Consider the following 17537-nt stretch of genomic DNA (forward strand, 5'->3'; position numbering starts at 1 on the left):
TACGCAGCATTGCACTCGTCAGAAAGATGGTCGTTTGAGGAGAATTTAACACACGTTTGGTGGCCGCGGCAACTCCACGAGTCATAGCAAAATCTCTCGTATCTGATGTACAGACTAGGGTTCAGTATGTATTGATGTCTTTTGTCCCTCAGATTGACTTACCCAGTGTGCAGGGTGTCAAGACGAGAACCAGGTGCTGCATAGGTATCTCTTTTCATCGTTGCAGATTTGAATTCTGGTAGGTGATTCCCAGTGCGACTTCTTCTCATACACATAGAAAGTCATTTTCAGAAGGGAACGTGCTGTGGGGCGACTTGGTTCGACATGAGTGTAGCGACTTGCGCCGAGACAGGGAAGAAAAAAATTTGGCGTCTTACGGGTGTCGTCCGAAATTTTTTCGCCCCTGTTTCGGCACCGGTTGCTAAACTCCTTTTCAGAGCTACCATGCACCCTATTCAGGAATATGTCCGGTGTCACGGTGACTAGATTTTCCTGAGACTAAGTGCTTGGGGGTTTAGACTGCTGTGATTTCTCACCAAGCAAAAGGTCACGACTGGCCAGTTCATCACCTTGTAGCCAGACCGAAGGCATGAGACACTTTGACATTAAAAGTGGAGACATTCTTCTTCTTCTTCTTCTCCTCAGTAAACAATGCACGTACCCGCGCGGGGGGATTAGCCAAGGTACGGTGGTGAATGCCAAGGAAGTATATGTGCGTGAAAAAACAACTAAGTAGAATAGTAGAACAACGAAGCTTTCACTACCCTGCGCCATCTTTTGACTTCGCCGCCAATACTCCGAAACTATGACCCCACAGCACCTACCGAGGTCCATACGGATGCGAGTGGCGTTGGCCTCGGAGCTGTCTTGGCCCAGCGAAAAGATGGTTTTGAAGAATACGTAGTTGCGCATGCGAGTCGCGTGCTTACCAAAGCTGAATCCAACTATTCCGTTACTGAGAACGATTGTTTAGGTATTGTATGGGCGCTAGCGAAATTCCGGCCCTATCTATACGGTCGCCGGTTTCGCGTCGTCATGGACCACCATGCGTTCTGCTGGTTACCGTCTCTTAAAGATCCATCCGGTCGCCTCGCTCGGTGGGCTCTTCGCCTTCAAGAGTTTGGCATCCGCGCCATCTACCGTTCCGGCCGTAAGCACATGGACGCCGATGCTTTGTCTCGGTCTCCCCTTCCCAGCGACGCTGCCTGCTTCTCGGCGACCGATCCCGTACTTTCGTCTCTTACCACAGCTGATATGCTTGCGGAGCAGCAGAAAGACCCGTGGCTTGCGTCCCTCATATACACAATGTCTTCATCGCAAAACGGCTGTAACTAGAAAAATATATTCTTCAGGTTGCTTTCTTTTACTTCACAGTGGACAAGCAGCGTGGTGTTCTCAATATTCGGGGCACGGGGATGTCTTCTTTTGGAAAAACAGTGATTACTTCGACGCGACCTACGTTGGAGGTGTGATTATTCAAAAGCAAGCAGGCAGCCACAAAACGTTACAAGAATCATGTTTATTGACAAAAGCCGGGAAAACAAGCACCGGTCAAAGCAGTCCGAGGTCAGCCATGTCCAGCACACTCATGCGCAGCTATAGCAACGCCTCTGAAGCGAATGTTCCTCTTCGTCATTGCAATAGCCCCCGGAAAAAAGACTCCATCCTGGCGACTTACGGGGACAAGATAGAAGAGTTGTAGTATGTTTTGAGGCGCTGCACGTGAAGAGACTAGTGTCGTAGGCAGAGTAGATCAGGATATAGTGTGAGTGGTTCGACACTGTCATCATCATCAGCACCAGTTCACTGCGGGACAAGGGGGCCTCCTAAATTCTTTGAATTAACTCTGTCCTCTGCCAGCTGCGGCCATGTTATCCCCGCAAACTTCCTATTCTTATCGACCCACTTGACTTTCTGCCGCCTCCTGCCGTGCTTGCCGTCTTTTGGAATCTATTTAGTTTTCCTTAATGACTATCTGTTATTCTCCCGTCGTATACATGCGGCATCCATGCCCATCCTGTCTTCTTGATTTCGACTGGATGTCCATGACTCGCGCTTGTTCCCTGCACCTATCTGCTTCCTTCCTGTCTCCTAGAGTTACTTATCATGTTACTTCTCATAGCTCGCTGGGCTGTCCTCATTTTATGTTCAACCATTATCGTCAGCCTCCACGTTTCTTCCCCGCAGTTGAGTACCTGTAATAAACAGCTCTTGCATATTTACGCATGCGTACACAAGTTGTATACAAGTGGCATCTTCCATTTTCTCCCTTCCAGTGGAACAATGAACACCGTTCTATTTTCTTACCCGTATTGTTGGAAGCATAATGTAAAATAGCTAACGCAAAATATTGGCAGATACTAACACACAGCTCACGCGCCATGTGCGTTTCCCTGCGCCCTGCCAGATTCGCACATGCCCTATAGCATTATTTTGTTGCACATGCATTGAGTTATCCTGTGAGTTTAACTGTATTTCAGTTTTATTACTACGTGGGCGCGGTCCGGCTCGATGTCCGGGTCCGGATGGAAAATGCGCTGTTTCGCCGCGTCTGGGCCTGGCCAGGCTTGAAGGTGCGGATCCGGGCCGAGCACGGGCCTGTACAAAGAGAAGATGTGTCCGACTTTTGATTTATTACTGCAGCTGTAAGCTGAGAAAAAAAGATTAAGCAACGTTTATTCACATATTTTTGGTGTCTGTTATGACATTGTTCCCACCAAAGGAAAGTTAAACGCACTGCCTTTTTTTTTCGGCCCACTGCCGGGAACGTCACGGAAATGAAATAACCCGCCAATATCTTTAAGAGAGTTGACGCGGAACGTGAGTTAACTGCGCCATTTATGGGCCGAATAAGAGGGGGTGAGTTGAGTTGGTTGATGCTACAGGTGGAATTAGCCTTGCTTATTCTGCCGGCAATTGCTCCACCGTAGCGACACTTATATGTTAATAATGTCTTAAAACCGGTCACATCTGCCCCGCTATACCCACCGACACTTATAATAGAACATAGGCCACCCCCGCAGTCACCATCTATGCACACATGCACTCACAGCACAACAGTATCCACTCCAGAAGTCACCATCTATACACACAATCAGTCACAGTAAAGCATAGTCCATTGCAGAGTCACCATCTATACACATATTCAGACACAGTAGAACATAGTCCATTGCAGAGTCACCATCCATGCACACATTCACTCACATAATAACATAGACCACCCCAGAAGGCACCATCTATGCGCACATTAAATCACAGAAGACCATAGACCGTCCCTGCTGTCATCATTTGGAGACAAGATCAGTGTCCTGCAGGAATGTTAAAAGAAGGCGTGAAGCCTCTCTTCTACATGTCTGGTTTCCACTCGGGTAGAGAATGTCCTGAACTACACTGTGAAGGACTCCTGTACTCTTGAAGGAAGCCAACATTACATCCCTTTCTGCGCTGTACTCTGGGCAGAACATAATATAATGTTCTATATCCCTGCACACACCACATATAGAACATAGCGGAGACGATGCCATGCCCGTCTTATGCATCCAGTCAGGAGTACGAACACAGCCGTTCGAATTCGATGTAGTAGAGTGGCCTGGGATCTTCTCAGACCCTTGGTCACACATGGCTTGTGGGGCGCACTCCAGAGGGTACTGAAATAATCGAGCACCTTTTTTCGGAAGAAAGATTTTGCATCTGGAGGGACTTTTTTTTATGAATTTCTTGACCGAGCTTTATGGGCGAGACTATCTGCCACCTCATTGTCTCTGACTCCTATGTGACAGGGCACCCATTGGAAATTTAGAGTAAAGCCTCTGTTGTGTAGATTCTGTACCAAGCGTAGAGAGCTTATAGACAAGGTGTCAGTAGGGAACCCGCGCTCTAACCTCTGAAGGCCAGATTTTGAATCAATGAGGATGACAACATGTTGAGCCGGACAAAATCCTAGCTTCCGTAAAGCCGCCTCAATAGCAACAGTTTCGGCCGTTGTGGAGGATACGACACCAGAAATGTGTACAGACCACTTACAGGCCAAAGAAGGTATGTAAAATGCCGCTGCACTAGCTTGATTGACCTTTTCCACAGAACCCTCCCTGAAAATTTGAAGATGGCAGACATACTCTTTGTCCAAATGTACAAGTACGAGCGAACGTGTTGCTGCCAAAGGAGAGCTGCGCTTTGCGCTCAAATGGGGAATTGTGACCTTACAGTCGAGGGTTAGAAAAGAACACGGCGGTTTCAACTGTTTCCTTTGCCTTGGAACATTGAGGCCTAAAGAACTAAGAGTATTAAGCGCCAAGTAGGCCTTCGACATATATTTCTTGCAGAGCCGCTGGAAAAGGGATTGCCCAGATACCGTCTCTCCTAGGTGGCCAAGATGCAGTAGTAGTCTCTGTGAAGCGACAAGGTTAAGTGGTTTCGATAGTGACTCATGAAGGACTGCCTAGCTCGAAGCCGCCTGAGGAACACCAATGGCTCTTCTAAGGCCCTTTCTATGGAAAACTTCGAGACATTCAAACTGTGAGTCCGAGGGGGAAATTGAAGTTAACTGACACATTATGCGACTGACCACCAGCGCTTCATGAAGTTTGACCATTGAAGAAGGATGGTTTCCCCATTGCTCACTAGCAATTCTACGGAGCACATTGAGACGCGAAGATAGAGGTGAGACAACCACATCGACAGCTTTTCGCCACTGTAGACGGGAGTCAATAATTACGCCCAGAAAACGCGTGTGATTTAATTGACTGATGCAAGAGGGACCAAGGTCTATCCGCAACCGCGCTTGACGTCTTCCTATGCCTGTAGACAGAATAAAGAAGGATTTTTCCACTGAAAGAGACGCTCCCACACCTTGAAGGTAAGCTTGCACCGAAAGTGGAGCTTGTAGAGCTATCAACGCTAATCGTTTGTGTTGGTAGCCAGTAATCCAAATACAAATGTCGTCAACATATATTGACATACACACTTGCCTGCAATTTTTTTCAACGAATCGGGAAGGCCAACCATTACGACGTTAAAGAGCGTGGGTATAGAACACTTCCTTGAGGCACACCTCATGATAGATCCCCTTCGGTGCTTATGGTACTTCCTAACTGATAAACGATCGCTGATAAACGAGTAAATGAATCTTAACGTATGGCCCTGTATGCCCATGCCTTGAAAATTGTTCAGAATTGAGCTCTGAAGCACGCTGTCATGAGCTTTTGCAACGTCAAGAAATATGCCTAAGGTGGAAAGGTCGAAAGCTCTCTGGTGTTCAATGTGACTCACGAAGTTTAGGACGCTATCTTGGGCACTAAGACCTCGGCGGAATCCTGTCATACATGATGGCAGTGCTTTGCTCTGCTCAAGTCACCACAGTAAGCGTTCATTTGCCACCTTCTCCGTCAACTTATCTACACAGGAGGTCAATGACACGGGGCGATACGAGGCAAGTTCCGTCATGTCTTTGCCAGGCTTCAGAACTGGAACTACATATGACACCTTCCATGAGGGAGGAACATCGCCAGTCTCCCAAACTCGATTGATTAAGTTTAGGAGCTCCTTCCTGAGGTCCAGGGGTAGATTATGTAGCATTTGGTTGGTGATACCGTCGGGACCTGGTGCACACCGGCGCCGCAGGCCACTAAGCGCAGTCTCAAGCTCCCTAAGCGTGAAAGGGACGACCATGGTAGACCTGGAAGAAGCAAGTGATGTATATATATATCCATTTCAGAATTTCCACGTACAAGTGCGTCTGCAAATTCCTCTGCTAAGCACGCAATAGATTTTTCCTTGCGCATTGCAAGAGCTGCAAAAGGCTCCCAAGGGCGAGATTCTCCAACAAGGCTGCCAATAACTCGCCATATTCTCGTCATCGGTGAGAACACAGTCAAACTAGCGCAGAATGAGGCCCATTGCGACCTGTGTAGCTTGTTCGTGTGCCGTCGAATGGTAGAATTCAGCATGTTGAAGGTCGTCCTCAAGTCCCTGTCGTCTTTCTTCCGCAAAAGTTGTCGTCTGCCCTTCTCGCTGCGCAAAGGTTCCTGAGTTTTAAATCCGGGGCCGGAAAATGATCAGATAACTTGACCGCCATAGTTGCTGTCATCTTACTCGAAACCATTGTGTCAATAACATCTCTAGAAACAAGTTCGAGGTGCTCTCTGTACTTGTGGCAGTTGACCACATGGCTGATTTTAGAACTATATAGGCATACGAAAGTCGGCAGCAAACACAAAAATCAGATAATGATCCCTTCCCGTGCGGTCAGGCGCTGTTGAACACCTCACGCGGACGTCAGGTGAATGCAAAGTCAGGTCTATGGCTGTCGCTGAGGTTGGAGGCCAGAAAAAAGTGGGGCTTCCGTCATTGGCAACACACAGGTCCAAACTGTCAATGACGTCTACGAGTGTGCGTCCGCGGGAATCTGTGTTCCTGTCACCCCAGATGATGTGATGGCTGTTGAAATCACCGCAGATGATCCGAGGAGCTGGGCAGCGGTCGCAGAGCTGCTGTAGAAACAAATCCAATGCAACCTTCTTCCGTGGGGACGAGTACACGGATGCAATAGACAGGGTTCAAAAGCCTAGCTGTATTCTCACAGCCGCTACCTTGATGTCAGCCGTGCAAAGATCAGCAACGTTTAAAGAAACATGTGGGATTTCCCTTCTAATGTAAAGCGCAGCACTTCCTGCGGGGAAAGACTTTGTGCTGCAGTTTTTATGGGCGACATATCCAGTCAAACACCTCCCGCTTGGCAGGCCAGCTTCCGACAGGGCCAAACTGGAACACAAGTCTCTTTCAAGAATAGTTTCAGTTCAACTAACCGACTTAAAATCCCAGCGCAGATCCATTGCAATATGAACGGCACTTTTCGGTGGATATCAGATCCATGAGGTTGAACACAATCCATATTAGTTCGAAAGGTAGTTCACTACAAAGGTATTAATAATGGACTGAAAAAAAGCACCAGCTGTAGGAAGCTCTTCAGGTTACCAGACGGCATCGCTGGAACATGTGAACGCAGGGGCTCAAACAAAACATGAAGAAGGTCCGACAAAACTTCATTTTTGAGCTCCATATTTTGCGCAACGCACTCCCTTACCACTTCGAGAAAAGATGCCGACGAGGACACACTCTTGGTCGCAGTAGCGGGTTTGCTTGTAACTTGAGCATACGAGAGACCCCCTTGCCGTCGAGTCTGGCTGTGATCTGGTCGCTCAAGAACATGGACACTTTTTGCTGGAGGACGAACAACCGACTCGCACGCAATGAACGTTGGCGTCTTGCTGGACTGTGGTCTCCTAGGGACATTGTTAGGTGATGCAACAACTTCAGACTCCAACACTGGGAACTCGTGAAGTCCTGGCACAGACTTCTCAGTTGGTTGGGGTTTAGGACCAGCGAGAAAGAATTTACGACGGTGCAGAGCGCTCACACGGATGGGGCAGCTTCCGAAACTGGCTGGATGATCACCACCGCAATTGGCACAAGCAAAATCGGCCTTGCAGGCTTTAAAGTCGTGGTCGCCACCGCACCGCTTACAGCGTTGATCCTTTGTGGAAACTTTGGCCACATGCCTAAACCGTCGGCATCTAAAACACCGTGGAGGGGCTGCAGTGAAATCGGCAACTGCGTGTTTTGTGAATCCCGGATCAATTTTTTCAGGGCGCTCTGAGTTGGGAGCGAATGTCAGCACGATATAGTTGGTAGGTTTCACAGCCCATTCCTTTTCTTGAGACTCCACACGGCGCACGAGTCGTTTCACGTGCAGAACACCTTGTGGTTTCAAGTAATCAAGTAGGGCACTCTTTGAATACCACTTTGGTACACCCTTAGTAACACAGGTGTTCTGCATATAGGAATGGGGCAACCGCACTTTAACCTTGATTTCACCAATCTGAGAGCACTGCAGGAGCTTGTCAACCTGCTCTTCCATTGAAACATCCAACTGAAGAGCCCCTTGCATAGTGAACCGACTACGAATGGGAGCTGAACCCAGCAGTGATTGAATGGCCACAAAAAGCAAGATTCAAATTCAAATTCAAATTTTATTTGCCACCATGGTACAGATGATGGCGGGGACCCGTAGTAAAAGCTGCCGTTTGACAGCTTGACAAGGCCACGGGCCCCCACTTTGACAGCAATGCTGTGGTTTTTTTTTTCACACACACACACACACACACACACACACACACACACACACACACACACACACACACACACACACACACACACACACACACACACACACACACACACACACACACACACACACAAAGAAAATACAGGAAATACAGATAACAAAAGAAAAAAATACATATAGTAGAGCTGTTATCAGGTTACAGTAGTCAGCATAAAATCAACAGCATTGTCCTGGCTGGAAAGAAAACTTACAATGATGGTGAAAGAAAGAATTAGGTAAACAAATCACAGAAAAAAAAAAGGTTAGGTGTAGTGTAAAAAATATTCGAACAGTTTGTGGCGTGTTGTGTTTTGGAGATCAATATCGTTTTGTGCGAGTTTGTTAAGAAGTCGTGGTAGTTTATTTTCTAATGTTTGATTACCATAGAAAGTTCTGTATGTTTTTACGTTCCATTGTGCTATATTTCTTGTGTTGTACATTGCATCTCGTTTTTCTAAACCAGCTAATTTGGATAGAAAAGATATATTCTTCAACACCTCGTTTTTCACACACTTGCTCAGACGATAGTCATAAAGCTTAGTAATTGGAAGTAAGTTATACTTTAAGAAAAGTGCGGCCGTATGGTAGGTATGCGGAACATTTTCAACAATTCTTAGAAATTTTTTCTGTAACAAGTGTAGTTTCTGAAGATTGCCTGCTGTTGTTGCACCCCAGGTTAAATGGCAATAGCTGAAATGAGATTGTATCAATGAATTATATAGCATTAGCATTACATTTCGCGGCAGTATCTCACGGTTCTTGTAAAGAAGACCAATAATACGTGAACATTTATTTATTACAAAGCTAACATGATCATCCCATGACATTCTTTCATTAAATATTATACCTAATGTTTTAAATGAAGGCACAACTTCTAAGGGTACAGACTGAAGGAATATATTCTCAGTGAGACAGACCTTCTTGTTTGGGATGGGATGGGATTCCTCTGGGATTCCTCTGGGATTCCTCTCTCTTAAATCGACCCCTTTCTTCGTGGTCTCCACCACTACCGTGATCCCGACCGTTCGGTGCTTGCGGTGACTCACCAACTTGAAGCCCTCGTCGTCCACGTCATCCATATCGGCCACGGACTCGTCACCGTCCATGATCGTTGATTCATCCCCCCCGAGCGAAGAGGTCTCGCTGGACGGGTGGTCGTCTCCATGTTCTGGTCGCTCCACGGCCTGAGAAGCCATGGCCGCCTCTTCCGAGCCAGCCTCCTTTGATTGTCATGGTCCCTTTAGCGCCGGCGCCGGCGCAGCCGTACCCTTCCCGTAGGGACAGTACCGCCTTGCCGATGCAGCCGTCCTCGAATATTCAAAAAATTGGCAGAGGCTTAGCTTGGTTAAGCCCGGAAGGTTGCGAAAGCAAATTACGAGCAGCTTTAGCGACTAAAGTAGTGAAAGGCGAAAGCCTGAGTGCTGCACGGAACGCCGTAATTAGCTTGAAGTGCTATTGAGGTGTCCACTAAATCACAGAGTTGGTAAGGCGCCTTTTCTTTCCTCCAAATCAACGCAGTCTACAACGCTGTCTATGTCAGAGGGCATCAATGAACGCCGGAATAAGCTTAAAGTGTTATTGAGGTGCCCACTAAAACCACAGAGTTGGTAAGATGCCTTTCCTTTCCTCGAAATGAACGCAGTCCCCTCTCTTACTGCCTGGGATCTGCGGTGATCCGTGGCTACCGCTGGGACCGCGCCGACGAACCGACTTGGTAGCTCAGATTTCACCTTGGTATGACGTCCCAGACGCATGACTACCGCCGGGACCACCGCCGTGACCACGCTGAAGGCTCAAAACCTAGCGTAGTATTACTTTCGCAATAATAAATCTAGGTAAAATAGGCAAAATTAGGTAAATGACTAGAGCTGAGGCCACAGTAGGTCGAGCAACGTCTTCGTCTCTCTATAGGCCGAGTTTAGTCACATTCACTGGCAGTAAAATGTCAAGTAACTTGGAACGAGCACGCCTAGCCTCGTTGAGTGATACTAGAGAAGACTTAAAATGCCCTTTTCAGTGGCTGAAGATCTGCAACAATGAACTGCTTCCGAAAATTCTAAGCTACAAAATATAGCAGTGGACGAAACTACTGTGGCGTTCTTAGTGTAGCGTTGTAACCCCTGACGTGCGGCACATTTTCATGGATGCGTCCGCCTACTAAAATGCAGGGCACCACTGATTGGGCTCTCTCAGTTATGAATGATCGCAGGTCGTCGCTTTTACAAAAATGTGCCCGAGATCTGCACGTTTATCTGTTACCGCATGCGAATGGATATTTGAAGGCCCATTAGAAACTGCTAGAGCGGAACCTTCACTCTACTACTCGACGGGCAGCCATTTGTTCCGAGATCGTCTTCAGTTGTTTCTTCGCCTCTCAAAAACACCTCTGCACAATTTTATCAACACCACTGGGGAAGAGCATGTTGGTTTAGGCCAATTCAAACCTTTCAAGACGTATTACGCAATAAACAGGCGCTTTGGCGTGTCTTCTTCATTGCAATGCGCCCATTGTGCGGTGACGAATGCTGCGCGCGAAATAGTGTTTATTACATTCAAACGAATGGTCATTGCAACGGCAGCGACGCCGTTCTAATATTTAGACACCGCATACAGTAAAAAATGACTGATGAAACATCTATAGGTAAGCCAAAAAACACTACTGCGTGTCCATGCGATGCTTTTCGTTTGGCTTTCGGTGCAATCTAATTTCTCAAGTGCTACTGCGGTTTGAGCGTCTTAGCCGACAGGATCTTTACTTTCGCAGCAGAGGTCTAGTTGCTCAAAGCAATTCACCTTTTGTGCGCCTGCAGGAACGGGACCAGGCCGGTCCTGACTCGGACCTTAGCGGGCCGGGCTCGAGCTCGGGATCAGTAGAGTGGTAATTTCACGGGCCCGGGCCGGGCCCGGGCTTGAAGCTTCGGTCCTCGGGCAGGCTCAGGCTTTGAAGCATGGGCCGGACTCTGGTCTCGGAATGAGGCCCGTGCAGTTCTGTAATTGGAATGCGTGCGTCCGCGAATAGTGTTAACGCCTAAGCCTTGCCCGAGTAAGCGAAAAACCGTTTAAGCGAAATTGGAACCTTTAAGACCCCTCGGTGGAGGCAGCGCACTACTTTGGCTCCGCTTCCCGTGAATAGCACCTAGCGCGACCCGACCGGCGGAAATCGGCAGCTTGACTTTTCGTATCCTCCGTTCCATTTTTCCCTTTCCCATACTCCTTTTCATAACTTGTTAGCCTTGTTCTTTCTCAGTTTTTCCTTTTTCACGAGCGGCTAGAGGTAATCTCGCGTGCAGTCACTACCCGGAGTTGCCCCGTATTTTGTCATAGCCGGGCAGTAGAGTTGGAGAGAGCAGAGGTTCCATCTAAACTCCTGTCCCCTCCCTCCGTTGATCTTCATGGTCGGCAGCTGGCACCATGTCCGAAAACATACTTATTTTTGTCAATTGAGAACAGACCTCAAAGGCACCAGGTAATGGGTGTTGCATGACGGATAGCGGTAGTCCCTCAAAGGAATATATCACTCTTAAAATGTCGCGGATCGGAGTGGCGCATGGCATCAGCGAGAACACCACTCCAGCGTTCTGCTGTCCCGATGAAAATGAGAAACGATGCGGAATAGGCGGGCCCTGGGCAACGACATACACTGAGGAGAAACTGAAGTTAGCTTGTATCGATACAATACCAGCTCTTAACCACGCCTCATGGATTCAAAAGACGAATCCCACACAAAAGTAGCGAAAACCCTGTGAAAACGCTGGATAGAAAGTCTTGCGCCATGAATAATTTGCAGTAGATAATATATTTTAGTGGCGAGAAACAGATTACAGGCGGTCGCCCTGCCAAAAATTGAGAGGCCATGGGGGACAAACGTTTGAGCATAGCGCTGAAGAGTTGACACGCGGTCTTTCCAGTAATGTGCGCTATGCTTATAGGCACTCAAAGGGACGCCAAGGTACTTTGGTGGCTTGCATGTCCATGTTATACCAGCATATTCAGCAGGTGTCGAACCCCAGCTACCAAACCAAAGACCGCAACTCTTAGAGCGATTAATCCGACTTCCTGACACCGAGCCAAAGTCCTCCGTTAAACGAATAACCTCATCGATGCTTGGCTTACCAGTACAAAAAAAACGCAAGGTCATCTGCATAAGCCAATACCTTCAGTTCGTGGCCCATTATTCGGAAACCACTGACATCTCTACTGATTATAACACTTATGCAAAGTGGCTCCAAGTATAATGCGAACAGGAGCGGAGACAGTGGGCACCCTTGTTTCACCGAAGACTGAATTGGGACTGGTTGCGAGAGACAGCCATTAACAATCAAGCGCGTGGTACAGGATTTGTAACAAAGGCGTATGCCAGTAGAAAGTATTGAACCGAGATTGACGTGATTTAAAAGTGCAAAAAGAAATGAATGGCACACTCGATCAAATGCCTTTGCCAGGTCAATTTGCAGCATTGCTAATTGTTCTTGAGCGTCACTGCAATACTGCAACACCGTACGTGCTACATGTAGGTTAGATTGTATTGATCGTCCCCGCAAGCCACATGTTTGATGAGGCCCAATCAAAGAAGACATTGCAAGCTGCAGCCGATTTGACATTACTTTAGCAAAAATCTTATAATCTACATTAGAAAGCGTGATTGGTCTGTAGCCATCTACAAATCGAAGTTTTTCCTTATCCTCGGTCTTTGGTATAAAGACAATATGACTTTTCGTAAATGACTGAGGCAGAAATTCAACATCAATACTTGTCTCAAAAATTTTGAGCAGGACCGGGGCTAGAACGAATTTAAATGCCTTGTAAAATTCTCCTGAGAGACCGTCAGGCCCCGGGGTTTTCGAAAGCGGCAATTGATCAATTGCATCTTGCAATTCACCCAAGCTTAAAAAGCCACTTAATGCCTTGCACTCATCCTCATTGAGTGGGTTAGTCATTGACACCAATCGCGCTATATGATCATCATCAGCAGTGCTAGACGTGGCAGCAAACAGAGAGCTATAGTGGTTTTCAAACTCGGTCACTATGACATCTGTACTTGTGACCAGGGCAGCACCACAGTAGAGCTCAGAAATTCGCTTGACAGCCACATGACGACGCTCATCTAGCAAGGCCTGTCTAGTAGGCTCCTCAGAGTGCAGAGCACGGTTGCTGCGGGATCGCACACGGGCCGCACGATAGCGTTCTGCATCAACCTTCTGAAGGTTGCACTTAACAGCACCAATTTCCTCTGTGTACAAGCCAGGAGCCTCACATTCAAGCGCATGCAGATTATAAAGACTCTGAAGTAACCGTTTCTCCTCACCATGCTTAAGATAAGACTTCACGGAGCCGATCTCAATAGCTATGCTACGAACTTCTAGCTTAAACATCTCCCAAGCTGCAAACAATGGGACATCCATGACCAAGCAAGATTACAAAGCTGTCATCACTCGCTGCTGAAAATGCTCCTCTTTTAGAAGCTCGGAATTAAGCTTCCACAGTTCCCACTGAGGCTGAAATTTGGGACGGGCGCATTCTCCAATCCGCGTAATAACCATAGCATGATCTGAGAAAGAAACAGGCTTGACATCACATGAAATGTGCCGTTTAAGGAGATCTGCGGAAATGTAAATGCGATCAAGGCGTGAATGTGAGGCTCCTCTGATGTATGTGAAGGCGGATGACAATCCGGCATCAATTAAACCTGCGTTTTCGGTAATAGACAATAATATACCAGAGCTCTTATCGGCGTTTTGGTTAGCACCTGTGCGATCGCGTGGACCGCACACACAGTTGAAGTCACCCATGAAAACGACATAACGATCACATCCTAGGAGAGTTGCAATTGCATGAAAAAAACTCCTCGTTGCACCGGATTATTTGAAGCATACACATTGATAACCCTCCACGACTCGCCATGCAGTCGAAAGTCACAACATATCATACGCCCGTCTATGTCAACCTGGTACTTACAGTCAGAAATAGGTGGACTCTTCTTTAAGAAAAGAAAGCAACCTGCCGAAAGACCCACTGGGTGCGACACACAGACGTTGTAATCTGTTAGGAAAGGTCGCAGGGCTATCTCTGTATCCATTTCACTTTCTATCTTAGTTTCTTGCATAGCGACAATGTCTAGCCGATTGCCCCAAAGCAATCGGCGTAACTGTACCTTTTTCTGCCTTGAACGGAGTCCACATATGTTGAGTGTTGCGACAGTCAACTGCTGGTTAGACGCCATGGTGGCTAACTTGAGCTTCAATCAGGCATCCACGATGTCTGGGGGCATCACTCCGGAAGGTGAGACCTCCCTAGAGTTGACGCCCTTTCTCCTTGAGCTGGAGCGCCGAGGAGGTTTCTTATTCTTTGACTTTCGACGGCGGGACTTGTGCTTGGCGGGGACACTGTCCTCCTCAGAGGAGGCAAAACTCGGAGACACACCGAGCTTGGAGGCCACACTTAAAATTTGCTCATCGGCATCACAGTTGCCGTCGGGGAGTGAAGTGCCAGGTTGGCACTCTGTTACCTGTGTGGCACATCCGGCAGGAGCCTCAGAACATGTAGCAGTGCAGGCACTCGGCGCCGGAGCCACACCGTCGTCCTTGTCTTCCTCTGGCCCACGCACAGCACAGGCACGTGCGCCAAGAGTGCCATCACTGACACTGCATATAGCTGGAGCCTGCTCCGCCAGGCATCGACGCTCATCATCTGCAGACAGCTGCTCCATCTGTGAAGGCTGGGTAGGCTCATGCTGCACAGCAGGAACGGGGCCAGACAGCGGGTCAGTAGTCGCTGAGTCAATGGGCGCAACAGCTGGTGTGCCACCAGCAGCATCCAAAACTTCTGTTGCGTCCATCAAGTGCTCCTGCAATGCGTCATCCATAGCACGGGTGCCAACGCGTAGCTTATTACCATACGACACTACGCACTCCTCTGTAGTATGGCCGAAACGCCGGCAATCATCACACCGAGGAGTGCGGCAATGACGGCGTATATGGCCAACCTTGTGGCAACGGAGACACAGTGGTGGGCTTCCTGGCACTAAAACCAGACATTGTACACCGCAAATTGTCAAAATGTGAGGCACGTCGTTGACAGTGACGCCATCAGCAAGAGTCAAGGCAACGTCACGATTCAAGGTGCGCATGCCCTCCATTTCTGGAACCCTCCAGTGCTCCACTGTGATGGACGTAATCGTTCCGCAAGCGCAAAGGGCGTCCCGAATGTAAAAATCTTCAAGATGTTCTGGGAGCCAAAGTATCTTGAGCTTTACTGTCTTGAGTTCCGGGTCAATCACTAGACAACGGCGGTTTTTCACTTGTAACTCCTGAGTGCTCACGAGCTTAGCTTTCGCTAACGCTGTCTTGCATGTTATCATCCATACGTGAGTCATCTGAAACTGTCCGATAGAGCTGATGTCACAGACGTCAATGACACCCCGTAAGGCATCTCTAAAGTCCTGGGCACGATAGGGACCGCCAGCAAGGTCCGTATGCAGAAATACGGAGTTAAAAACCAGCTTACCAGCAGGCAGACGGGGAAGAACAGTACGGTAAGTATTACTGGCAGCAGAAGCCGCAACAGTACCTCGGCCTAGGGCCGATTTATCCATTTCTGCGGAGAGCATCAAAAACGCGATGATGATGATGATGATGTCCTCGGGCTGAATGGCACATACCCACGGCGGGGGATTGGCCAGGGTGTATAGCGGATACAAACGCACTCATGTACAGGAAATGGAGTATATTTAAATCAAAAATTTTGGGACGCAGAGCTAGAATTTGTACAAAACAAAAAATACGGAGAAAGAAAAGTTGTGAATTCATATTCTAGCAGAGGGATCTACCAGATGAAATTATATAATCGTGAATAGAATCGAACACTGGTGTCAGGGCATATCCCTTGGCGCTGGCCCCGAAGGATAAGAGAATCGGAATAGATAGAGGAAGCCCAAGCCGAGCGAGGGGGATCTCGAAGTAAATTCTACGGAGAGCAGCGAGCCGCCGGCAGGGGAGGAAAAAATGTTCTATAGACTAAATTTCGCCACAAGACTCGCAAAGGTTGGATATCGAAAGCCCCGATCGGCATAAATAAAGATTTAGCCGCGGTATACTGCAGCGCAAAGGGCCATGGACACCTCACATTGCCTCGAACTGCACATCCGCACACTCCAAAAAAATGCCAGGTGTTGAAAATCCGCTGCAGCGAGGAGAGGCTCATGGCTCAAGGTGTGGAAACGTTGGAATCGCTGAAAGCGTGCTAGAGTCAAGTGAACAGTACCGTTCGGAACGCCCTCTTCGTCTTTCTCCAACTGAGCTATTTCGGCACGGGAGTGTACGCGGTGGCTGCTGCGTGCGCACCGTGCCATAGTGCGAAGGAAAAGACAAAAAGAGGTGCTGCCGAAACCCGGGATCGAACCAGGGACCTTTAGATCTTCAGTCTAACGCTCTCCCAACTGAGCTATTCCGGCTTTTTTTTTCTTTATTGCCTGACTTCGGCAAGAACCACAGTACACAAATACACTTACAGAGCACAATGAGCAATAATTAACAACACTATCCGCCTGGGGGTGCGTGGCTTCGTCACGTTAAAACTCCTTAAGCGTCACCAAAGGCTCGACTCTTTCGAGCCACTCGGGAGCTTCAGGAGCAAGTTTCTGAACTTCAATATACTTATGCATGCACTCCCGAAAATAGATCCGTGCTGGCCGTGCATCAGGATCGCGATGATATCCTGCCATTCTGGAGCGCCAAATACAATGGAGGCCCATTAGCATAATGAGGTCGAATGGTGTCCCATCCTCACTCTCTACAGGCAAGTACCGAATACCATGAGCGTCGAGCGGAAATTCCTTTTTTAAAGTCCGTTGTAAGATGTCCCAAAAGTATACCCCCTCCCAACAGTGCACAAAAACGTGGTCTATTGTTTCTGGTTGTTTACAAATTAAACAGTGTGATCCCCAAGGTAGAAATAACTGCTTCCTTTCCAAGAATTCCTTTACTGGTAGTGTTCCGGTATGTAATTTAAAGAAAAAAGTTTTTGCACTTGGCGGCACCTGCATCGCCTTCACACGCTTAAGTACGTCGCGTCCCAGGCTTCCATTGTATAAGGCCCTGTACATAGGTTGTGGAAGAACTACATCGCACAAATCTTTATACAACTTCTTCCTGCTAACAGAAGATAAATATTCATACGAAAATCGAAGAGGCAGGAATCGAACACTCGCGACAACCTCTCTAAAGTAACCAAAAATACGTCCCGAGAAACTTTCGGTTGTGACAACAAAGTCCGGCAGTGCATTTCCGAGCCTTAATTGGCACACAGTGCGCAAAAACGGATCGCTTACATCGCGCACAAAACAAAATCTGCTTACAATCTGCCGCAGAAATAAGTGTCC

The 17537-nt window shown here is 47.9% G+C and overlaps 1 protein-coding gene, 1 long non-coding RNA gene and 1 other non-coding gene across 4 annotated transcripts in view; 1 reads left to right on the forward strand and 2 right to left on the reverse strand.

Moving 5' to 3' along the window:
• LOC149336984 (uncharacterized) overlaps positions 1-17537 on the forward strand; it is a 77970-nt gene that overhangs the window by 2260 nt on the left and 58173 nt on the right. The gene's annotated exons all lie outside the window — the stretch shown is intronic.
• On the reverse strand, positions 2461-11200 carry LOC149336985 (uncharacterized). The gene is made up of 3 exons (XR_016284351.1): positions 10955-11200; positions 9208-9469; positions 2461-2598 (listed from the first exon to the last, which is right to left on the reverse strand). It is a non-coding gene; the product is annotated as an uncharacterized LOC149336985 (long non-coding RNA).
• On the reverse strand, positions 16538-16610 carry TRNAF-GAA (transfer RNA phenylalanine (anticodon GAA)). Its single transcript has one exon. It is a non-coding gene; the product is annotated as a tRNA-Phe (tRNA).

The sequence above is a fragment of the Amblyomma mixtum genome, chromosome 7, assembly GCF_055824585.1.
Source record: "Amblyomma mixtum isolate Tamu chromosome 7, ASM5582458v1, whole genome shotgun sequence".
NCBI classification, from domain to species: domain Eukaryota; kingdom Metazoa; phylum Arthropoda; class Arachnida; order Ixodida; family Ixodidae; genus Amblyomma; species Amblyomma mixtum.